Source organism: Canis lupus, chromosome 20 (assembly GCF_048164855.1).
Source record: "Canis lupus baileyi chromosome 20, mCanLup2.hap1, whole genome shotgun sequence".
Lineage (NCBI taxonomy): Eukaryota > Metazoa > Chordata > Mammalia > Carnivora > Canidae > Canis > Canis lupus.
The window spans coordinates 41,620,729-41,646,483 of record NC_132857.1 but is presented as its reverse complement, the minus strand read 5'-3'; the positions used below and the strand labels follow the sequence as shown (position 1 = coordinate 41,646,483).

General features: G+C 40.9%; 1 protein-coding gene across 4 annotated transcripts in view; it reads left to right on the top strand.

Moving 5' to 3' along the window:
- The window catches only part of NCKAP5 (NCK associated protein 5), a 966,791-nt gene that overhangs the window by 88,811 nt on the left and 852,225 nt on the right, over positions 1-25,755 (top strand). For 2 of the 4 annotated variants that reach the window (XM_072788975.1, XM_072788986.1), the window contains exon 1: positions 2,539-2,815. The exons of 1 other annotated variant lie outside the window; for it this stretch is intronic. The gene's annotated coding sequence lies outside the window, so the exon portion shown is untranslated. Of the gene's footprint in view, positions 1-2,538; positions 2,816-5,828; positions 5,873-25,755 lie in introns of those variants that run through there. One more of the 4 variants, XM_072788977.1, reaches the window with a different exon arrangement.

Below are 25,755 nucleotides of genomic sequence, written 5' to 3'. Positions count from 1 at the left end.
AGCACTTTATGTTCTGAACACTTGACTTTAATCACTGTTTAAGGTGGACAAAGTCTAAGAGGTTTTCAAACCATTTCTCCAACGTAATGGAAAGGGGGATTGATCATCTGATCAGGAATGAAAATCCAGTGTCTGGTACTGGATCTTCTTTATCCCATCCCATCCCCTTGTACTGCTGTATCCTCCTAGAAACTCCAAAAAGATATGTTCAATCGATTTATCTTTAGTGAGCACCTACTATATGCTAGACATTTGCTAAAAAAAATAGCTAGTCTCTTCTCATGATTTATTTGGAAAATCATATAGTCATTCATATGCTATGATCTATACTGCAATTTGCTTTATTCATTCAACAAGCAACTACTTTCCATATCAGTATATGCACAGTTACCTCAGGCTTTTCACCCCTTCTAGGTTTTCTGTACTCTGCATGTACCATAATTTCTATAACTTAACTTTTCTCATACTGATGGATATTGAAGTTATCTCTGCTTTCTTTATTGGTTTACAAATAATTCTGCAAAGAACATTTCTGGGCTTACATCCTTAAACTCTTTTGTGAACTTATTGATGGGATCACTCTGGAAAAGTGGAATAGCTGGCTCTAAGGATTTGTATCTAGAAAACCTTAAGGTATTTCTAATTTGCTTTCCATAAATATTGTGTTGGTTTAAACCCATAGGAGATATGCACTGTCTTTACATAATTCCTATATGAAAGTGGAGTATTTGGGGGCCTATCAAACTAATAATCTACCACTGCTCTTTGAGAAAATAATTTTTGGATATGCAGTGAGCATCCACTGTGGGCAAGCCGAGAGATGTGAGGTCATTGTTTTCTAAGGGCCAGGAGAGTGTTTAATCTAAATATACACCCCATGCCATGGAATCCGCCAACCTTATCCCTGCCTCCTTTCTTAGTGCCCTCCCCCCATTTCTGTTTAAGATTGACTATGGCAGGCGATTTGGTGTAAACAAATAACACAACACAATGGTTGCCCTCAAAGACCTGTCAAACTGGGTTGGGGAGACAGAACACAGATGGCTACAAAACAAGCTAAAAATACAAGTCAGTATATAAAAAGCTGCAAATAAATATAAATAGTCAGCATCATTATAGCAGTTCAGAGGAAGGAAGGAGAACAGTAGTCTACAGCGTTGAGCTTCATGAGAGAGACTTGGTGGAGGACTTGTGGATTTCCCTAGGTGGGGGTGGGGTGGGTGGGGAGAGAACTATAAAAAACCTTCAGAAGCAGTTGACAGAAGGAGAGATTCCAGGAGAGAGTGGAAAACAGGCAGGAAAGTGCCCATTTTTGTCTTGCTGGTTGGAAGTGGGCTGAGGCTTATAGTACTGCGTTGAAAATATTATAGATACTTGGCAAAGATTATTATTATTTTTTGGCACAATTGGGATGGTGCAAGTAGTTCATTAAAATGTTGAGAATCTGGTGAAATAAGGTGAAGGGGATTAAGAGTACACTTGATGAACGCTGAGTAAGATATGAAAGTGTTGAAGCAATTTGTTGTACAGCTGAAACTAATATAACACTGTATGTTAACTACATTGGAATTAAAATAAAATTTAAAAAATTTTTTTTGAGAATCTAAAGAAAGCTTCCAGCACTCTCCTTAGAAAAAAAATCCACCTAGGGCAGCCCAGGTGTCTCAGCGGTTTAGCACTGTCTTCAGCCCAGGGCCTGATCCTGCAGTCCCGGGTTTGAGTCCCACGTCAGGGTCCCTGCATGGAGCTTGCTTCTCCCTCTGCCTGTGTCTCTGCCTCTCTCTCTCTCTCTTTCTCTCTGTGTGTGTCTCTCATGCATAAATAAATAAAATCTTAAAAAAAAATCCACCTATTTGCACATATACATAAAATTTTGCCTGCGTTTCACGGAACACTTTCTTCTACTCCAAGATAAAAAACTTGAGCCACTCACACCCCCGCAATGGGGTGCCTGAGTGGCTCAGTGTTTGAGCATCTCCCTTTGGCTCAGGTCATGATTCTGGGGTCTTGGGATCAAGTCCTGCATAGGGCTCCCGACAGAGAGCCTTCTTCTCCCTCTCTCTCCGTCTCTCATGAATAAATAAATAAAAATCTTAAAAAAAAAATCAAGAGTTGCACCCTAAGACAATCCACTTAGGAAAGACATTAGGCAGGCTTGTAGATCACAGGAAAGTTGTTAGGCCACAGAAGACATAATTAATATTCACTTTTGAGAATCCTCAAACTCTAAAGGAGACTGGAAACAGGTGGGTAAACTGCTCCAGGAGGCCGGGCTGGCATTGCAAACTTTTCCCTCCACGTCTTCAGTTTATGCAGCGTCAGTTCTGTGTCTTTTTTTCCGGAGAAAGGCTCTGACCTGAGAAAAACCAGGTTCTTGAAAATTTGAATCAATGGGATTATTTACGCATGTATAACTGGAATCCGCTCCGAGATGCTGATTTTGCTGCAGAAAAGATACTCTTGCTCCCCACCCCCTCCTTTCTTTTTGACAGTCAGTTAATAAAGACTCAACAATAAGCAGCTGCCAGTGATGTCATTTGGGACTTTGTCCACGGAGCTTGTATTTACAAGCTCGGAGCAACCACGGAGCTGAAGCCCAGGGAGCAAGTCTCCGCAAACTTGCTCCGAATTTGCTGCAGGACTTTGCGGCTGCTTTGGATGTTCAGGAAAACCCAGCGTGTTCTCTTAGCACAGCCTTTTAATGCTTCAAAAATAAACAGAGGATAAACTCGGGAGGAAATTTTTAGCTGGAGAGAGCCGTGCCTGTGTCTGTCCCCAGGACTGTGATATGTGTTGACTGAAGACCTAACTACAAGTAAGGCTTTTTTAATTTAAATTTTAATTTTTTTACTTTACACTCTTGTAACAATTTTTCTTATTTATACAGCTTGTTTTCCTTTTAAAGTGAGATGGTGATGTTTAGGTGTTTCTACAGGCTCTCTGGGCTGCCACAACAAGTATGCGTCTGTTCCTTGTAATTATAGTGCGTTGAATTGCGGGTGGTAGGTGCAGAGGACTCCTCGTCTGGGAACAGGCACCGGGTGTAGATAACACAGAATTTCTAGTCCTCTTTTGCCTCTGCTGGGAGGTTGGATTTTTTTTTTTTTTTTTCAGTTGAAAAGCAACCAACCATACAAAAAACTATTAGGTTGACCTAGGAATTTTAATAGAAAACTATAGACTAATTTTTAATTGCTGTGCTGGAAGGGGAAACGCATTTTTTGGGTTTCGTCTCTGATCCTTTCTGTGGTTTATAGATTTCTAATATGCTCATGTTGTTTACAGTGTCTTTCTTGTTCCCTCCTGCCTACACCCTTTCCCCAAACACACACACATACACACCCAGGCTCATTCATTCTTGGGGAATTTGAAAGTATAGAAAAATGTTTTGAAATTGAAACTGTTCCGATCTGGATATTTTCCCACTGAGTTTCTGGAGAAATGTTCACTGTTCTGACTTGTCTTCTGAGTGAGGAACTTGAATTAGTGTACTACTGAAAAAGTCAAATTTTGACACTCCGGTTTGGATTCAAGATCCATACTTCTCTCTGACTTTCCCTCTGACTCTTTAAAACTGCCCAGATATTCTTGGGGGAATCGGAAGAGTGGGCTGCTCGTGCCTCCAGCCTGGATGTAGGCCCCCTCTTTATTACAGTAGCACGGGGCCACCTGGAAGTTCTGCTTTAGGGACGTGTGCGTTTGGCTGTCTGCTGTGTGCTTTGGGCTGCTGGGTTTGCTCTTCAGCGCCTTGCAGTCACTGGCAAATCACAGCTGATTCCTGCCATCTAGAACTGACAGCCCTGCTGCATGGATTGGCAAGAAGTGGCTCTTAGCCTGTTAGCTCCTGTACGCGAACTCTGTGACTCACTCCTGGAGACTCAGCTTTTTCAATTCAGCTGCTCTGTCACTAGCCCAGAAGAGCAGGACAGCCTTCACTACTTTCTGTCTGGTTTCAGAGCATTCTGAGAAGCCAGTGCCAGAACGGTCCTAAATATTCCACCCTTTTCCGTGGATTTCTGGGGTGGGCGACCTCCTGCTTGTTTGTCAGCCCCTGATTTTTTTCCATCAAAGCGCACCCTGCTTGGGTATGGCTCATGTTTTGAAAGTCAGTGCTTTTGGTGACCTTTCATTTAAAATAAGGGATCTGCTACTAAAACAGCTATCACACTACTAGAGCTCATCCTTTTGCAGAAGAAAACCTGAGGCACAAGGAAAGGAAATGATTTGCCCAGAGTCACCTGGAAAGATGGTGGCAGAGCTACAACTAGAAACTCAGTTTCTTGTACTCATCCTGGCTTGCCTTCCACATTTCGATTCCTAAAGATTATAGAAGACTTTGGACCCATGTGTGGTTGCTGGGTCTTATTATAGGAACAGGGCTGTGTGAAGGTGTAGATAAAGTGGTCTGGCCCTGCTCTTGTTTTGTCTTTGGCCCTAAGTATGCTTTTAAATGTCTCTGTTCCTCATTCTTTTTGCTAGGGAGCCAAAGAGATCTCTGATTATTTTGCGGTTGATGGCCAAAAGGCGAAGGGGGGTGATTCTCACAGTTGAAAGTAATGAAGGCATTTGGCGTCATGTACAGGTCACAAGATGTCAGGTGGGTCCCAGCCCTGACATTCTGTGCTTCTGCTTTACTTTCAAGTCTTAGACTTTTTTAAAATTATTTTTTATTGACCACATTTTGCTTTTCTTCCTCCTCTTTGGAGCCCCCCTTGCCGGTAGAACGTTCTCTTCACTTTCTCACTGATTCCTCCTCCCTGTTCCTTCTCTCTCTGTGGCCTGGATCTCACATCCCAACATTCAGTTTGATCTCACTCACACCCTGCATTGCTTTTCTCTCTGGAGCCTCCCTTGCTTCTGATACCCCTGCCTATCAGATCCTTCCGTGAACTCTTGGAGTTGTAGTGATGATTTCCTTCTTTGGTCCTTCATGATATCTTGTGTTACCTTTTGCTGTGAGATCTGGGGCCCTTTGCCAGATAAATCTCTCTTTCCACTGAAAACAAGGGCTATGTTTTAATACTTCCTATATCATAGCACCAGAGTCCTTGTTCAATTTATTTTTATTTTTTTAAAAGATTTTATTTATATATTCATGAGAGACAGGGGGGGTGGGGGGGGTGGGGGGTGGGAGAGACCTAGGCAGAGGGAGAAGTAGGCTCCATGAAGGGAGCCCAATGTGGGACTCGATTTCAGGACTCCAGGATCATGCCCTGGGCCAAAGGCAAATGCTCAACCACTGAGCCACTCAGGTGTCCCTCATTCAATTTATAATAAATAAATGAATATGTGAATATGTTAAACTTAAGTATCCCTTTTCCTTCATCAAACACCCAGGCCTCTGCACTTGGTTGACAAAATCAATACGTAACTGTGCTGGGTGGCTTTACATTCTTCAAGGCCAGACTCCCGAGCATGCAAACAGGGCTCTTCCTGAAGTGGTATCTGCCAACCTACTCTGGCTCACTCTTCTCCATTCCTCTGCACATACATCCATATTTCTCCTGGAGCTTCCTGGCCTGACAGCTCATCTGAACCTTCCACTGAAGGTCCAGGGGCAGCACCCCATAGTGATGGAGGACTTGGTATCTGGAACTGGACTGCCCAGGCTCACATGCTGCTTCTACCACATTCTGGCTTTACGATCTTGGTTAATTCACTGAACTTTTCCATTTGAATTTCATATTTTTAAGATGTGGCTAATAAGAGTGACTACTTCATGAAGACATGGGGGTGGGTTAAATAAATTAATATAGTGAAAACAGCACAATGCCAGGCACATATTAAGTACTAATGAGTATTAGCTATTGTCATTATTTACCTTGCAGATGCTCATGTCCCACTCCAGACTTCATGAATCAGCATCTCCAAGGTAGGGTTCAGATCCAGACATTGTTAAAAAGTTCCTCAGATGATTTGCATGGAAATAACTGGCTTAGCTACCCACACTGCTTTCTGTTACCTGAACATGCTGGGCTTGTATGTTCTTTCACACCCCTACACCTTTATGGGGTTTTGCCCCGGGCACTTCTCCATCCACCCAATTTATTCTCCAGGGCCTTGCCAATTTGTAATCCCATGCATAGCTCAGCACCTGGCACAGAGTGAGTTTCTAATAAATAATGAATAAAAGTGTATGAATGCATGCTTAATGGGAACTGTAAGAGAAGATTTAACTGTTTTCTTCCCCCTAATCACTATTGAGTCATTACAGGATACCAGGCACATTTCTAAGCTCTTTGCACATGCTGTCTCATTATGACCACTATACACATTTTCCAAGCAAGGGTACTGAGTTTTAGAAAGATGAGGTAATGGGTGAAAGTCACATGAGCAGTAAGAGACAAGATCAGGATTTGAACCCCAAGCCCACAGTCTTAACTTTTCATTGCACTGTTTTATGGATATGAAAAGTTTTTTTTTTTTTTTTCCTCATGAGCTTTGCTAATGGGGTAACTTTGATTTTTCTTGTCTTCTGGATTGATTGTATTGGAAGATTCACAACAAATCAACAAATCAGATGAACACTTCTGGTGTCAACTGGTGATTCACATTTTCTAGTTTTTCAGAAATGTCTAAAGCACAAGCCCAGTCTTTTGGTATTAGTTTTTCTTTTAATCTCAGATATGAATCCTCTTGCAGGCTAGCCCAAGATTGTGTTCTTGATATGGGTGTTGGTAGACTGAGTTCAGCTTGGTCAAGAGTGTAATCCAGGTGATTCAAGTTAAAAAAGAAAATGGAAGTGATGGTTGGCCAATTGGTTGGTACCTAAGAAGTTTACCAATTGAAGTGGTAGTATTTTGTGATTGTGGATGTAAATAGCCAGAATGGTTGAACACTGGCCAACTCCTAGACTAGAACCAGCTAAACATCAGGTCTCTTATAGCCTTGTTTTTCTCTAACTCTCTAATTCTACAAAGTTTAATGCCTTTGGAACTTAGGATTCCCAGTTGTGTTTTCTTACAGATGAAATAATAAATCTCTCAGATGCATAGAACATTACCCACAACATTTACTATGCCCCAATACATACTTGTCTAATGGAGTGTGTCGTGTTGGTTTGGAAGCCTCAATTACACAAGGTACTTCCCAGTGGTTACATAAATTAATCTTGGTATTTTCAGGGCAAGAAATCAGATCTCTCTTTCTTAGAAATAAACTTTCTGGATTAGTGATTCCTTTGATAGAATTTGGATAGACTATAGGAAACCAATGGACTGAGTTCAAGAGGAAAGTCGCAAACCCAACATTGTAGAATATAAACTCAGTCAATAATATGGCAGATACATATCATGGTGTTGAAAGAAAAGCTATTAGTTCTGAAATGTGGGAACAAATGTTCTTCTGTCAAGATGCATGTCTGATAAACTGCTCTATGAAGGGTACTTGCTTCATTGGGCAAATTAAACCTGATTCAGGTCAGCCCAAAAGGTATGTCTCAAATGGTTCCATTGTCAGTGGTAATGTGTTATTAGAAAAGTTTTAAAAATCAGCGGCATCTGGGTGGCTCAGTCAGTTAAGCATCTGCCTTTGACTCAGGTCATGATCTCAAGCTTGGAGTCAAATCCTGCCTCAGGCCCCTTGCTCAGTGGGGAGCCTGCTTCTCCTCCCTCTGCTACTCCTCCTGCTTGTTCGTGCTCTCTCTCTCTCTGTCAAATAAATGAATAAAATCTTTAAAAGATATTTTTTTTAAAAATCAAAGCAATACATGATTATCTTAAAAAGCCAAATAATACTAAAATATTTATGTAAATATGTAATTGCATATAGCATATATAAATATGTACATATATAGTGCTATGTATATGTTTACATTGCATGTGTATATAAAGATCTATATATCTTGCAGTCCCCCAGCCTTCTTCCCCTCTCCATTCCTGTTCCTCAGAGAATTTTTCTACTAAAAGTAGCTGTTTTTTATGTAATGTTTCTAAATAATGCTTTGCATCTATTTATAATAGAAAATTGAAAAAAAATTGATTTACATCCTCTTACTATAGACAGTATATATTTTTTGTATCTCCCACATCTCTCTTCTCCAGTGGAATTCTATCACAATTGTAGATTAACTGTGTCTTTAGTGCTCATTTTTAGTGTTCATTGTTGAGTCAAATAATTTATTATAACATTTCTTTTCTGTTAAAAATATTTTTTATAAGGTTCTTGATTGCCTCATTTAAATTATTTATTTAATTTTCTGGAATCTATAATTAAATTTTTCCATTTGTCCCACCAGCCCCTTGACAAATGCGTCAAAGGTGACCTACTTTTAAAACATTCTTCTTATGTACATAGTTAAGTTCTGAGGTCATCATATACGAATTTTTTTTTTTTTTTTGGTCAGTTATCAAGCAAAGGAACTTAGTTATCAGTGGTGCCTTATCAGAAGCAATTGAAAGAGTCTGCATCCAACATTTTTAAAAAATTCTACTTATAGTCAACTACTCACACTTGAGTAAATGGAAATGATCTGGTTCATTGTAGTTGGTAAATAACATTCATAATTTGGTTTTACGGCTCCACAAATATTCAGTAATTTTAATGTGATAAATATCCTTTGTTTCTGTGCACTATTAACATCTGGAATAGCTTCATCAGAAGAAAGCAAATGATACCTCATGTAAGTTATGAATAGTCAATGAATGGTCCATTCAAAATGACCTTTATATCTTTCCTATTTTCTTCTCACTCATCCTTTCAGCCCAGATTTGTGTAATCCGTAATGTGTGATACTATCATTGGGAGTAGTTAAAATACTTTAAACTGTTTGAAAGAGCCTGTGTTTTTGGAGATTGCCAGTAGAGGGCCTTATTAAACTGAAAAAAACATGTCACATACCAGTTGCAACAGTTACCTCGTTGAAGGCATTTATTTATTTATTTATTTTGAACACCTGATCAAGAGCAGTAAAATTACCAAAGTCATTTTTTTCAAGTGCATTGTAATTCTTTCTATCTGGAGAAATAAGAAGTCTTAACATTTCATTTTAATTGTTTTCTTAGGGGGAAATTGTAGAATTCAGATAAATTATTAATAGCCCATCAATCAAACCAGGACTCTGGATGCCAAAGCATACAATCTATACATGACATTTCTTTTGGAGTTGGAGCACTGGTCTCTGAGCCTTCCGGGATCTAGTATCAGATGTTGAATATGGGAGAAACAAATGATGATTCTCTTATCCTAGGAATTATTTATACTTGCTTCCTACATTTGAGTGAGCCCCATTTCTCAATAAAACTGGGTTTTCTGTTTTCTGCACATGGACCAGAATTTTCTCACTCTGTGATAAGCCCTTGATTTATACACAGGGAAGGAGAATCAAGAGAATATGTGAGAGCGGGAGAGCCTCGTTACGTTCCCTATCACTTTTATTTTCCATGGAGGGAAGCATAACTGTAGGGAAATAAGCTGACTTTTCTAAAGTCATTCAGTGGATTAGGGCAGGGCTCTTCCCTTCATACTCACTGGCTGTTTTCAGCTCCTCCCACCAACTGAAATCTTTCTCAGAAAGCTCCTTTCTCCCTACCATCCACGTTGGGGCAGCTCCTGCTCCACCAAATGGCCCCACAGGAAGTCTTTTCTTACTTGTTATACACTCTGATAGCCTCAGGTACTTGTTTCCATAGCATTTGTCACTAGTGTAATTAAATGTATGATCAACATTCGATTAAGAACACCTTCCCGTCTAAGCTATAAGTTCCATGAAGGCAAAGTCTTATCTACCCTGTTTAATATTGTAAACTTAGCACCCAGAACACTGGCTGGCAAATGGTAGGTACCCAACAAATTTGGGGGGAATGGATGGATATAAACAAGTTTTCTGATTTTGATTTAATGCTTTGGCCTCTCCATTTTTATACTTATGAACACATTCCTTTTTATACTCCATCTAGGACATTCAGATCTCATGGCATTCAAATGCCTGTGGACTCAAGGCACAAAGGCATGGCATTATTTATTGTTTTTTACCTAATTTAATTTTTTTTTAATTTTAATCATTTTTAAAAGATTTTTATTTGAAAGAGTAAGAGAGAGAGAGAGGGAGAACAAGCAGGAGAGAGGGGCAGAGAGGGAGGGAGAGAGAGAAGCAGATACCCCACTGACCAGGGGAGCTTGATGCTAGGATAGATCACAGGATCCGGAGATAGTGACCTGAGCCAAAGGCAGACACTTAACCTACTGAGCCACCAGGTGCCCCCTTTTAACCTAACTTTCAATGATGAGTGCCTGTTTATTTCTAGTCATGTAAATTTCAGTATTCATGGCATTTATCAGATGGGAGCTCTAAAGTCATGAGAATAAATGAAGAAGAGAAGAGACAAGGATTTCTCTTCTCTTATTGATGAGGACAGTGATTAGAAAGAGGATAATGTCTTAAACTGAGTAATGTACCCTTTTATGTTTCCCAGGTTGGGCTGGAGATGCTCTGATACCTTTTTCCTGAAAGACTGCATCACATATTAGGAAGATCAGGACCTTTGGAGTCAGTTAACAGAGTAACAGAAACAAATAGACACAGCTCAGGCCTATGTGGCATTTACCCTTGGGTATTCCTGGACTTCAGTTTCTGTTTTGATCTTTATTGATGTGGGGTGTGTTATTTAACTTCACTGAACACAGTTTCCTTGTCCATAAAATGTAGTAATAGCAATAATATATTCACCTAATATTTATGAACTACTTTCAATATGTCAGGTCCTGTTGTACTTTCTACTAATGCTGTCTCATCTAATCCTCGAGATAGCCCTCTGAGATAGTATTCCTCTGACTCCTATTTTCTAAATGAGAAAACCAACGTACTGAGAGGTCAGTTTGTTCCAGATTGCCCAGTAAGACTTTGACCTGGATATTTTGATTCTATTACAGCCTTATAGGATCATTGTGAGGATTAAATGAGATGAGGTACCTAGAGTGCCAGCAAAAAAATAGACTCACAGTACATAGTGACCAATATCACCATTATTGGCTTCTCATTGTTGATGACATTATGGGCCCTTGTAAGTAGGTGATTGCTAGAAGGAGATGGGAGGGCTGATGACAACACTATGCATCCAGGTCATAGCGACTTGTTGTGTAATCCCAACACCAAATGTCAAGAGCCTCACCTGCCCAGCATTTTGTCACATACCAGTATTTGCAGCTCCAAACAACTACCAAGAAGACTGTCCACTCCCAAACCCCTCCTGGCCATGAATGCATTTATTATGTTCTCACCATATGGACATATTTTTCTTTTCTTTTTTTTTGTTTATGATAGTCACAGAGAGAGAGAGAGAGGCAGAGACATAGGCAGAGGGAGAAGCAGGCTCCATGTACTGGGAGCCCGATGTGGGATTCGATCCGGGTCTCCAGGATCGCGCCCTGGGCCAAAGGCAGGCGCTAAACCTCTGCGCCACCCAGGGATCCCTGGACATATTTTTCATTGCGCAACACATTGCATCTGTTTACGTGATGCCCCAGCTTTATTAGCTCTGAGTTTTGTTTAGCAAAAGTGCCAGATCCTGTGGTCTTTTGTACGTGTAAAACTGCTTATTTGAAGTATAGTGGAACAAGGTTATGGAGTAGGATGGGGATATAAGGAGTGTCTAGCTCCTTTTGATGAGGCCTTTCTTAGATACACTTTTTTTTTGCATTCCTGGGAACCAACTTCCCTAGCTCTTCCTGCCCCCATCTCCTCCCCATCTCTGTCACCCTTACCCCACCTTACTTCTCCATCCCTATTTCTCTCAATCTTACCCCCTCTCCATCTCTCCTTCTATTTTCTTTTTTTTTCTTTTCTTTTTTCTTTTTTATTTTTTTTGCCATTCTCCTTCATCTTCATTTCTCTCTCCTTCTCATGCTCCCCAGAAAGGAGAGCCGAGGGGAAGTGAAGATGGTGGGAGTTTCTTAGCAGACTGGAAGATAAAGAAGGGAGTCAGTTCAGTCTTCCCACTTCTTCATAAACTTCAGAACCCCTAGGGCCTCTTTATAATACCGATCCTATTAAAGAACACATCCAAAATCCAAGCCCAAGAGACAAACCAGAGGCAGCAGCATGGTGCGGTGGAATGTAACTTGGAAGGAGAATTGAACAACCCTGCCTTTAAACCACCATAAGCCAACTGTAGGATCATGTGGCCCCACCTGCAAAGTGAAGGCAGAGATCAGATAGTCTCAAGCCCATATCTGGACCTGTGATCCCGTTATTCCTTAACACACAATGACCACAGTCTGACTCACCATATAGACAATTATCCAAAGCACTGAGGAGCAGAGCCCCTCCCCCCAGGACAGTGGGCACAGGTCTGGGCTGTGTGCGTGGGGGCTCTTGCAGTGTTTGTGATCCCCAGAAGTCCCATTCTCCCAAAGTGCTGAAGTGATTCGTCACTGCACAATGCTGTGTGTCCTCACAACAGATGTTAAAGGATCACCCTTGAAAGGGTGTTTCCCCAAAGCATTTAATTATAACCTCCACAGAAGATTAACAGATGTTATAATTGTCTTTACTCTTTGATTAAATAGTTTCTGCATGAGTGGCTTTCTTAGATTTTCCTTCTCTGTTTTGTGTGATCCTTATAAAGAGCAGACATGTGTCTTCAATTTTTTAGAGAGAGTCCTTCAACGGGCTTGGGAAGAGTTTTCCCAGATTCATAATTTCATACTTTCCTATTTATATCTACCTATCTATTTCTATTTAGAAAACCTGGGACAGGGTGGGCTGTACTTGTATAAACTGAATCATTGGTTACAAAGGCAGCTGGTGATAGTGAATATGAATATGGTCAAGAAGCTGGCCTCTCTCTTTATCGTTTGTCCATGGAGGTTACTGATGCCCGTAAATATTCTCTGGGAAGAACTGCAAAGTGGAAGAGAAAAATTCAGCAAACCTTGTGCATGCCAGGTGCCAAGTGTGCAAATGAGTGTGTGAGCAGAGAGAAAAACAGCATTCATGATATGAAATTCTGTAGATTTTTTACAGTATTTGCTCTGGAAAGATAAGTTATCAGTCAGGAGCCTTATCAACATCGAAAGCATTATTTTCATGCCATGGTGTAGGACTCTGAATTCTTTCTTTCCATTAGAGATGTGGTTTGTGTGCTCTTACTTATTTATCTTACCTTCTATTTAGCCCATCAGGAAGGACAATGCCACTAACTAACCTCACATGAATAAGAATGGTTCTTTCTCATCTTCTCATTGTCCATATTAGTATTTCTTCCTTGAGAAAAGAATATTATATGAAAGGGGTGCAGACATTAGGTCAATTTATGGTGATGAAAACAAAAGGAACGGACGTAAGGAATACTGAATCAGTGCTGCGGAGGGGTCAGCTTGCTAACAATCTCCACCTCTCCATATGGAAACATCTGAAAAGGGCTCATAAATCAGGGCAAAGGTCAGTCCTTAGATCAACTTGAAGGAAAAGAGAAAAATAGAATTTGGCTTCACTGGATGAATTAGTATTAAGACTTAAAAAAGGGAAGAAAATACTTGGATTGTTTAATCAAATAGGTCCCAAGTAAATTTCATCTCTTTTATCTGCAATTGCTAAGGACGAGGAGGGAGGAAGAGTATTTTTTAAGTATGCAATGGACACTGAATGTATGTGCTACTAGGGAATCAAAAGGGAAAGTACCTCTCTTTATGGGGTTCACAACATGTTGGAGGAGGAGGTAGTCTCACATGGGACATTTAAAGAACACTACAAACCAGTCAATGTGATTAAATGCCAAAGGAGTGAGCAGATCTTTGCCAAATTCAGAGGTTTTATAAGTAGATGACTAGGATCTCGAATATTCTAAAACGCGTATCTCTAATAGCTAAGGAAATTTTATTTATTCAGGTCATTTGGAGGAGGTAGAGGATTTTTAAACTTTTTTTAAGGTATAATATACATGTAGTAAATGCACCTAAGTATACAGCTTGCCAAATGGTTACAACCTGAATACGCCTGTATTACCAGCTGTCAGACCAAGAAACAGTAGCATCTCAGAAGCCTTCCTCAAGTTCCCTTTCAGTTACATCCGTAAGGTAATCTGCATGCTGACTTCTGGTAGCATAGATGAATTTTGGCTGTTCTTAAACTTTATATGAATGGAATCACATATTATATATGATATTCCATCATAACAAATTGTATGGTGTAATTCATCCACATTACATATCACATTTCAGGCTCATTGCTGTATAATATTATATTGCATGACTATATTTATATCATAATATGTCTTTTCTGCTGTTGGTGGGCATTTGGATAGTTTCCAGTTTGGGATCATTACCAGGGGTGCTGCTGTGAATATTCTAGGGCATGTCCATTGGTGAACAAATACACACACACATTACTTTCACTACTACTTAAGGATATAAATTAAAGAGAAGCAATTGTAAACTAATATTAAGTAGGACTTTTTGATCATTTGAAAATCCATAGAAGGAATCTGGGACCTTATGAATTGTTCCTTGTCCCTGGAAGTGCTCAGACAATGATGGGACTGTCATCATTGAGGCAGACTGAGGTGGAGGATTCCAAGGCCTCTTCCATCTACAGGCTTTGTAAATCTAAACTAGTAAGCTCTATGGAAACTGAAAGAGGAAAGGGGTTGGTGTGTACCAAATAGTCAGACTGTGGAAGACAAGACACAAGTAAACAGGAGTGATTTGGTGATGCCGTGCATAAGGGCAGAGGCCACTGGAGGAAGGCAGGCAGCTATGTGGGCCTGAGCAGGAAATGGTGGAATTGAGTACGGTCATAAAAAGAGATAATATATTCATGGATGGAAGAAAGTGAAGAAGTTTGCATGCCACGGCAGGTGTATTTTAAAATATATCTGTACAGTCAATGTGGGGCTCGAACCTACAACCTGAATCATGTGCTCTTCTGACTGAGCCAGCCAATCACTCCCTCTGCACATAGTTTAGAGTGTGAGTACCATGTTGGTGGACACGGTTTACTCTACTGAATGCTTAGAACAAATAATGAGCACCAGAAAGCAAAGTAGAGGCTTTAACCAACCCTGTCAGAGATCAAATGATGCCTATAAGATGTCCTGAGGAATAGCTGTTCCATAGGGAAGTGGCCTGATAAATCCTACTGAGGGTGACAAGAATGAGGCAACATTTCTGTGGGACCCATTGGTTGCTACGTGGTGCTTAAACTTGGATTCCTGCCCCTTCCACACGTTTGATTCATCTGATTTCTAACTTGAGTTTGTTTGCACTTCAGTGTTCTCATTTCCCCTGGAATAGCTCACCGTGTCTCTTCATGATTAATCTCTCTTATGGGTACCCCAGTCACCAGCCCATGGACCTGCTATTGACCAAGCACCCCAATGAACTCTGTTCCTATCATTGCTGATTCCCCTACATTATGGGGACAAGGTGGTGGCAAAAACATCTCCCACTTGACAAAGAATTATTTTGGATCAAATTTCAACCATGTCTTATTTTTTCTACTTTCACACCATATCATTTCATGATTTCTATGTAAAGGAATATACATGATATTTTTATCATGTGTAAGTCCGTACTGGAAACTGATCAGAGAGTACTAGGAAATGTGATCATGTCTCCTTTTTACTTCAGCTGCCAGGAAGCTCAGAGCCAAATTTACATATTTACACATGCTCTGTTGACTCCTATATCTTGCATATTTGCAGTTTTCTTCATCTCATCTTTGTACTTTATCATAGACAGAACTCTATGACGGACCTCAACATGCCAGCCCCCCTGTTACACATGAACCTGGAGCATAATCCCCTCCCTCTTGAGGGTGGGCAGAGCCTGAGAATATGATGGATGTCACCCCAGTGATTATGTTACATTACATGGCAAAGGTGGAGGGATTTTTGCAAATGTAGTTAGGGTCCCAACAGTTGACTTTGAGTTATAGGAAGAGAGATTTTCTCGGGTGGGCCTGACCAAATCTGGCAAATCCCTTCAAGAGAGCCTCAAGGTCAGAGAACTGAAGTCTCAGAGATTCTCTTGTTGATCTTGAAAAAGCAAGTCATGACGAGTTCTGAAGATGTAGGGGGTAAGATGGTCTGCCAACGGCCACATGAACTCAGAAGAAGACTCCAAGTCTCAGATGAGAGCTCAGACCTGCTGACACCTTGATTTCAGCCTTATGAGACGAGAGCAGAGGTCCCAGCTAAGCTTGTTCTTAGATTCCTGACCCATGGAAGCTGTGCCATAATAAATGTATATTATTTCAAGCCATTCATTTCACAATAATTTGTTACACAGCAAGAGAGAACTAATACATACATTTCACTCATCTCTATTTCAACTTTATCTTTTATTTATTGTGTGTGTGATCTCTTTAATTTCTCTGTGATTTGATTATAGTTGAATGGGTCAAGGATTAAATTAAATATGTCCCAGGGCCCCTCACAGCTACTTCACAATGACTAGGGACCGTGGTCTTCTCCATGGCATTAGGGTCCCTCTTACTTCTGTGATTTGGCTTGTGCATCTATCTCTGCCTTGAATGCCCTCTGTCCTCAGCTCCACCTATCTAACCTCCATCCAAAATTAGAGGCTCAGCTTGGGTATCCCATCCTCCATAATTCTTGCAATCTGGTTTTTTGGAGGATCCCTCCCCCATATTTCTAAATCCCTACAGCTATGGCTTCAAGTCTCAGAGCTCACAGCACCCTAATCACTTTAGGGAGATTTTAAGACCAGAGATTCCCAGAATTCCCTCTCTCTGCCTGTTCTAGGAATTTGGGTTCATTATGAAATTTTTGAAAACCTTCCTAGTGATATCATTGGGCAGCTAGGTGTGGGAATGGTTGCCCTCTTCTTATACAACAGAGTCTTGGGACTCTGTACATAGTGTGGCATGTAATTTACTGCCTGTGTTTAAAACTATAAAACTTTAAGCCAAATTTATATATTACTTCTAGCCTGGACAGCATGTTTTTTATTTCTTTATTTAATCTTAACCCTCGTTTTATTGTTTTCCTGCTTGTATTTTCCCTTTGGCTTTACATCCCCAATTATTTATTTTATCATTTTTTGTGTGTATATTTTTTTTTTGTTGTTTTTGTTTTTTTTATTTTATTTTATTTTATTTTATTTTTTTTTATTGGTGTTCAATTTACTAACATACAGAATAACACCCAGTGCCCGTCACCCATTCACTCCCACCCCCCGCCCTCCTCCCCTTCTACCACCCCTAGTTCGTTTCCCAGAGTTAGCAGTCTTTACGTTCTGTCTCCCTTTCTGATATTTCCCACACATTTCTTCTCCCTTTCCTTATATTCCCTTTCACTATTATTTATATTCCCCAAATGAATGAGAACATATAATGTTTGTCCTTCTCCGACTGACTTACTTCACTCAGCATAATACCCTCCAGTTCCATCCACGTTGAAGCAAATGGTGGGTATTTGTCATTTCTAATAGCTGAGTAATATTCCATTGTATACATAAACCACATCTTCTTTATCCATTCATCTTTCGTTGGACACCGAGGCTCCTTCCACAGTTTGGCTATCGTGGCCATTGCTGCTAGAAACATCGGGGTGCAGGTGTCCCGGCGTTTCATTGCATCTGTATCTTTGGGGTAAATCCCCAACAGTGCAATTGCTGGGTCGTAGGGCAGGTCTATTTTTAACTGTTTGAGGAACCTCCACACAGTTTTCCAGAGTGGCTGCACCAGTTCACATTCCCACCAACAGTGTATGAGGGTTCCCTTTTCTCCGCATCCTCTCCAACATTTGTTGTTTCCTGCCTTGTTAATTTTCCCCATTCTCACTGGTGTGAGGTGGTATCTCATTGTAGTTTTCATTTGTATTTCCCTGATGGCAAGTGATGCAGAGCATTTTCTCATATGCATGTTGGCCATGTCTATGTCTTCCTCTGTGAGATTTCTGTTCATGTCTTTTGCCCATTTCATGATTGGATTGTTTGTTTCTTTGGTGTTGAGTTTAATAAGTTCTTTATAGATCTTGGAAACGAGCCCTTTATCTGATATGTCATTTGCAAATATCTTCTCCCATTCTGTAGGTTGTCTTTGAGTTTTGTTGACTGTATCCTTTGCTGTGCAAAAGCTTCTTATCTTGATGAAGTCCCAATAGTTCATTTTTGCTTTTGTTTCTTTTGCCTTCGTGGATGTATCTTGCAAGAAGTTACTATGGCCGAGTTCAAAAAGGGTGTTGCCTGTGTTCTTCTCTAGGATTTTGATGGAATCTTGTCTCACATTTAGATCTTTCATCCATTTTGAGTTTATCTTTGTGTATGGTGAAAGAGAGTGGTCTAGTTTCATTCTTCTGCATGTGGCTGTCCAATTTTCCCAGCACCATTTATTGAAGAGACTGTCTTTCTTCCAATGGATAGTCTTTCCTCCTTTATCGAATATTAGTTGCCCATAAAGTTCAGGGTCCACTTCTGGATTCTCTATTCTGTTCCACTGATCTATGTGTCTGTTTTTGTGCCAGTACCACACTGTCTTGATGACCACAGCTTTGTAGTACAACCTGAAATCTGGCATTGTGATGCCCCCAGATATGGTTTTCTTTTTTAAAATTCCCCTGGCTATTCGGGGTCTTTTCTGATTCCACACAAATCTTAAAATAATTTGTTCTAACTCTCTGAAGAAAGTCCATGGTATTTTGATAGGGATTGCATTAAACGTGTATATTGCCCTGGGTAACATTGACATTTTCACAATATTAATTCTGCCAATCCATGAGCATGGAATATTTTTCCATCTCTTTGTGTCTTCCTCAATTTCTTTCAGAAGTGTTCTATAGTTTTGAGGGTATAGATCCTTTACATCTTTGGTTAGGTTTATTCCTAGGTATCTTATGCTTTTGGGTGCAATTGTAAATGGGATTGACTCCTTAATTTCTCTTTCTTCAGTCTCATTGTTAGTGTATAGAAATGCCACTGACTTCTGGGCATTGATTTTGTATCCTGCCACGCTACCGAATTGCTGTATGAGTTCTAGCAATCTTGGGGTGGAGACTTTTGGGTTTTCTATGTAGAGTATCATGTCATCGGCGAAGAGGGAGAGTTTGACTTCTTCTTTGCCAATTTGAATGCCTTTAATGTCTTTTTGTTGTCTGATTGCTGAGGCTAGGACTTCCAGTACTATGTTGAATAGCAGTGGTGAGAGTGGACATCCCTGTCTTGTTCCTGATCTTAGGGGAAAGGCTCCCAGTGCTTCCCCATTGAGAATGATATTTGCTGTGGGCTTTTCATAGATGGCTTTTAAGATGTCGAGGAATGTTCCCTCTATCCCTACACTCTGAAGAGTTTTGATCAGGAATGGATGCTGTATTTTGTCAAATGCTTTCTCTGCATCCAATGAGAGGATCATATGGTTCTTGGTTTTTCTCTTGCTGATATGATGAATCACATTGATTGTTTTACGGGTGTTGAACCAGCCTTGTGTCCCAGGGATAAATCCTACTTGGTCATGGTGAATAATTTTCTTAATGTACTGTTGGATCCTATTGGCCAGTATCTTGTTGAGAATTTTTGCATCCATGTTCATCAGGGATATTGGTCTGTAATTCTCCTTTTTGGCGGGGTCTTTGTCTGGCTTTGGAATTAAGGTGATGCTGGCTTCATAGAACGAATTTGGAAGTACTCCATCTCTTTCTATCTTTCCAAACAGCTTTAGGAGAATAGGTATGATTTCTTCTTTAAACGTTTGATAAAATTCTCCTGGGAAGCCATCTGGCCCTGGACTCTTGTGTCTTGGGAGGTTTTTGATGACTGCTTCAATTTCCTCCCTGGTTATTGGCCTGTTCAGGTTTTCTATTTCTTCCTGTTCCAGTTTTGGTAGTTTGTGGCTTTCCAGGAATGCGTCCATTTCTTCTAGATTGCCTAATTTATTGGCGTATAGCTGTTCATAATATGTTTTTAAAATCGTTTGTATTTCCTTGGTGTTGGTAGTGATCTCTCCTTTCCCATTCATGATTTTATTAATTTGAGTCTTCTCTCTCTTCTTTTTAATAAGGCTGGCTAATGGTTTATCTATCTTATTAATTCTTTCAAAGAACCAACTCCTGGTTCTGTTGATCTGTTCCACAGTTCTTCTGGTCTCGATTTCATTGAGTTCTGCTCGAATCTTTATTAGCTCCCTTCTTCTCTTGGGTGTAGGATCTATTTGCTGTTTTTTCTCTAGCTCCTTTATGTGTAAGGTTAGCTTTTGTATTTGAGTTCTTTCCAGTTTTTGAATGGATGCTTGTATTGCGATGTATTTCCCCCTTAGGACTGCTTTTGCTGCATCCCAAAGATTTTGAACGGTTGTATCTTCATTCTCATTAGTTTCCATGAATCTTTTTAATTCTTCCTTAATTTCCTGGTTGACCCTTTTATCTTTTAGGAGGATGGTCCTTAACCTCCATGTGTTTGAGGTCCTTCCAAACTTCTTGTTGTGATTTAGTTCTAATTTCAAGGCATTATGGTCTGAGAATATGCAGGGGACAATCCCAATCTTTTGGTATCGGTTCAGACCCGATTTGTGACCCAATATGTGGTCTATTCTGGAGAAAGTTCCATGTGCGCTTGAGAAGAATGTGTATTCAGTTGAGTTTGGATGTAAAGTTCTGTAGATATCTGTGAAATCCATCTGGTCCAGTGTATCATTTAAAGCTCTCGTTTCTTTGGAGATGTTTTGCTTAGAAGACCTATCGAGTATAGAAAGAGCTAGATTGAAGTCACCAAGTATAAGTGTATTATTATCTAAGTATTTCTTCACTTTGGTTATTAATTGATTTATATATTTGGCAGCTCCCACATTCGGGGCATATATATTGAGGATTGTTAAGTCCTCTTGTTGAATAGATCCTTTAAGTATGATATAGTGTCCCTCTTCATCTCTCACTACAGTCTTTGGGGTAAATTTTAGTTTATCTGATATAAGGATGGCTACCCCTGCTTTCTTTTGAGGACCATTCGAATGGTAAATGGTTCTCCAACCTTTTATTTTCAGGCTGTAGGTGTCCTTCTGTCTAAAATGAGTCTCTTGTAGACAGCAAATAGATGGGTCCTGCTTTTTTATCCAGTCTGAAACCCTGCGCCTTTTGATGGGGTCATTAAGCCCGTTCACATTCAGAGTTACTATTGAGAGATATGAGTTTAGTGTCATCATGATATCTATTCAGTCTTTGTTTTTGTGGACTGTTCCACTGAACTTCTTCTTAAAGGGGAATTTTAAGAGGCCCCCTTAAAATTTCTTGCAGAGCTGGTTTGGAGGTCACATATTCTTTTAGTTGCTGCCTGTCTTGGAAGCTCTTTATCTCTCCTTCCATTTTGAATGAGAGCCTTGCTGGATAAAGTATTCTTGGTTGCATGTTCTTCTCATTTAGGACCCTGAATATATCCTGCCAGCCCTTTCTGGCCTGCCAGGTCTCTGTGGAGAGGTCTGCTGTTACCCTAATACTCCTCCCCATAAAAGTCAGGGATTTCTTGTCTCTTGCTGCTTTAAGGATCTTCTCTTTATCTTTGGAATTTGCAAGCTTCACAATTAAATGTCGAGGTGTTGAACGGTTTTTATTGATTTTAGGGGGGGATCTCTCTATTTCCTGGATCTGAATGCCTGTTTCCCTTCCCAGATTAGGAAAGTTTTCAGCTAGAATTTGTTCAAATACATATTCTGGCCCTCTGTCCCTTTCGGCGCCCTCGGGAACCCCAATTAAACGTAGGTTTTTCTTCCTCAGGCTGTCGTTTATTTCCCTTAATCTATCTTCATGGTCTTTTAATTGTTTGTCTCTTTTTTCCTCAGTTTCCCTCTTTGCTATCAACTTGTCTTCTAGGTCACTCACTCGTTCTTCCACCTCGTTCACCCTCGTCGTTAGGACTTCTAGTTTGGATTGCATCTCATTCAATTGATTTTTAATTTCTGCCTGATTAGCTCTAAATTCTGCAGTCATGAAGTCTCTTGAGTCCTTTATACTTTTTTCTAGAGCCACCAGTAGGTGTATAATAGTGCTTCTGAATTGGCTTTCTGACATTGAATTGTAATCCAGATTTTGTAACTCTGTGGGAGAGAGGACTGTTTCTGATTCTTTCTTTTGAGGTGAGGTTTTCCTTCTAGTCATTTTGCTCAGTGCAGAGTGGCCAAAAGCAAGTTGTATTGGGAAAAAGAGAAAAAGAGAGGAGAGAAAGAAGGAAAGAAAAGAGAAAGAGAAAAAAAAAGGGAAGAAAAAGAAAAAAAAAAGAAAAAAAAAAAAGAAGAAAAAGAGAAAGAAAAAGAAAGGAGAAAAAAATGGGGTGGGGGAAGGAAACAAATCAAAAAGCAAAACAAAACAAAAACAACAACAACAACAACAAAAAAAAAGAACCACCGGGGAGTATCTTCTGATTCTGTGTTCTTTAAGTCCCTTGGCTTCTCCTGGAAGTTGTCCGTCTAGCTGGTGTTCTGGGGGAGGGGCCTGTTGTGCTGGTTTTCAGGTGTTAGCAGTTGGGGGAGCTGCTGTGCCCCTGCCTGGTGCAGGGCTCGGTGGGGGTTGTTTACCCCATGAGGCCGCAGGAGGAACAGCCCCAGTGGCGGGGCAGCTCTGGAGCCCTGGAGTCAGCTCCGGCAGGAACTCCGTCTGCAGGGCCTGGAGGCTCCGGGGCGGGGCCGCTGATCTGCTCAGCTGGGGCAGGAGCGTCCTCGCTGTCCTGGGCCCTCCCGGCCTCTGCCTGTCCCGGGGGAGGTCGGATCCTGGGCTGTGTCCCGGCGCCCTGTGCTCCGGAGCCTGCGCTGGTGGATTCGCGCTCCCGGGCCTCGCAACCCCCTCCGCGGAGCCGCCCCCGAGCCCCTTCAGCTGCTCCGGGTCCCGCCGGGTCCCGCCGTGCGCGCTGCAGCCCTTAGGGAGCTCGGCGCACTCTCCTGGGCGCGCAGTTGCTGTTACTGTCCCGGGGAGCCCGAGGGCATCCTCGCCCTCCTGGGTCCTGCTCCAACTCCCCGCGAGCCCCTTTCCTCCCGGGAAGGTCGGTGCAGCTCCTGCTCCTCCGGGACGGGGCTCTCCTGTCCTGGGGACACTCGCCCCGGCCTCAGCCCCGGCTCCTCGCGGGGCCCCTTCCCCTTGGAGGCCTTTGTTCCTTTATTTCTTTTTCCCCGTCTTCCTACCTTGATAGATGCGCGAACTCTTCTCACTGTAGCATTCCAGCTGGTCTCTCTTTAAATCTCAGGCCGAATTCATAGATTTTCAGGATAATTTGAAGGTTTTCTAGGTAGTTTGGTGGAGACAGGTGATTTGGAGACCCTGCTCTTCCGCCATCTTGCTCCTCTAGCTGTGTGTATATTTTTGTAGGTAATTGCAAATCCTCAGCGGAAAGGAAGCCAGAAATAAATAAATGAATAAGCAGAAAACCAATGTACTCTTCCTTAATACTTTAGTGTACAGGAATAGTGTTTCCCTGGCAACAGTAAAATGTCCTAAACCATGTACTCTGACTTATACTTTCCTCATGCCTTCATCATAGCCTGTACATTGTGAGTATATAGGGACAGCATTCAGAAAACTCAAGGATGGGGATCCCTGGGTGGCTCAGTGGTTTAGCACTGCCTTTGGCCCAGGGAGTGATCCTGGAGTCCCAGGATCGAGTTCCACATCAGGCTCCCTGCATGGAGCCTGCTTCTCCCTCTGCCTGTGTCTCTGTCTCTGTCTCTGTCTCTCTCTCTCTCTCATGAATAAATAAATAAAATCTTAAAAAAAAAACTCAAGGATGATGATGACTGATAAGAAAAGGTTCTTGCTTTGTACCAATGGTGTTCCTTCCTCTATTTTCTACCTCTCTCTGTCTCCTTCCTTACCTCTTTCTTACATTTTTTGAAGCATTAAACAAAGAATTGCCTTTTCCCCTAGACTCCTGTATTAGAGCACCATGCATAGATAAGGTTTTTGAATAAATGAGAGGACTCTGTGCCTCTCAGAGTGTTTCATCTTCCTGAAATGGCTTTCCACTGAGGTGTTTTTGTGTTGTTGTAGTTTCCTGGTTCTGTGGACAGATACATTCTAGACACAGGGATGGGAATGGACCCCTCAATGACCTGGCACTACTCTTTTCCCTTTCAAAGCCCCATTGAATGTGCTGCATTCAGAGTGGCAACCATGCCTTTATATCAAAGCACACATCCCTGATATCACTTGAAATGTTATAGATAAAAAAAATTCTACAGTTCAAGCTGTATATGGTAAATGAAACATAATTGAGTGGGGTAGCAGATTTATCCTACGGAGTTGAAAATTGCTCTAGGGAAGTTCTACAGAGGTAGGCATTGTAGAAAATCTGATAAATTGTACTCATCTAAATTTTCCTTTTAGGATTTTACAACTGGTTTAGAAATATATAATCTCTTGGGCAATGATAAGTCCCCTGACGGTTTCTCTTTACTTGTCCTTTCTGTAAATCTCTTTTTACATAGATTCTCCTCAGTGGGATACTTTTCTACCATTGGTTTTCAATGTATTTGACTATATCAGAAGGTCTGAACTGAGCCAGAGGGGCATGGTGAGATGTGCTCTGTGTGTGTGTGTGTGTGTGTGTGTGTGTGTGTGTAAGAGAGAGAGAGAAAACACAGGCCCATGCAGGGGTGTGCATATGAGCATGTGTGTTTGAGTTTCCAGGCTTCTGTTTCTGCCATTTCAGTTAGACAAAACAGCAGTGTTATTTTATATATCCTCAGATTTCCAAGTTAAACTAAGTAAACTTAAAAGGCACTTTATAAAACTATTATCAAGTAAAATAGTTCCAGGGTAATTTTAACTAGTGGCCTTAATCTTTTCTACTATAATCAGAAGTACTTTTGCTTAATTAAGACATTTTTTATGCTATTTTCTTCAATATCATTGGGTTATTCTTAAGCCTTTATATTTTTTTTTCAAAGATAAGTACGTGGACCATTGAATTCTGGCCCGCATCCTTCCTATGTCTTGTAAGGATATAAAATTTTCCTCTGTGACTTCCAAACGTTTCAGTTTTGTTTCTTAGGTGCAGTAGATGTATACTTAGTGAGTGCTAATGGAAACAGTATAGGATGTAGATCCTTGGAGTTAGCATCTAGCATGTAGACATGCTCACTGTGGTGACCGCCAGAGCTAATTGGTTGTGGAGGCTGCCTTGGAGGCAGCCATTGGAACCCATCATATACTATACCACGATGCCCAGCAGTTGAAATAAAAACGTATTATTTTCAGAGACCACACCGATCTTATAGGTTCCATCACCACCTTCAATTTCTGCCTTGGCCCTCAGTTTATTAAATCTGTGCTGACCACAGGCAGAGAGAAGTAGAAACCTATGTGTTGGTCAGTTTCCTTGATAAAGAAACCCCATCCTGGGAACCACCATGCATATTAGGCAACCCAACTGAGCTATTTCTGCATCTCCTGCCACATTGACTTCAAACGGGAACAGGCAGAAAGTTTGCCAAGACTAGCTTAAGCAATAAGTTTTATATTGTGTAACAGATAATAAAGGAAATTGAATGAAGAAAAAAATAATTTAGCCTCCAATTCTCCACACCAGCTGTCTTCAATACTTGGTTGCATGTCTCCCTGCTTCCTTTTGGGTGTGACCTTCCTGAGATTCAATTGAGATTTTGCATAAGGCCTGTTGTCCAGAGATCCAAAGCAGCTCTGCCTTCCGATGAACTCTTAATCAGACTTTCAGAACTATTGAGAATTACCCTTACAAGTGAAGGCGTGATTCACAGGGCACTGAAAAATGGGGGTATGAGAGTTCTGGGTTAATGACAGGATGAGTTGAAAGTGAATTTTCTGTAGGCAGAGAACACTTTAAGCTAGATATGAATTTGATTCTGAAGGC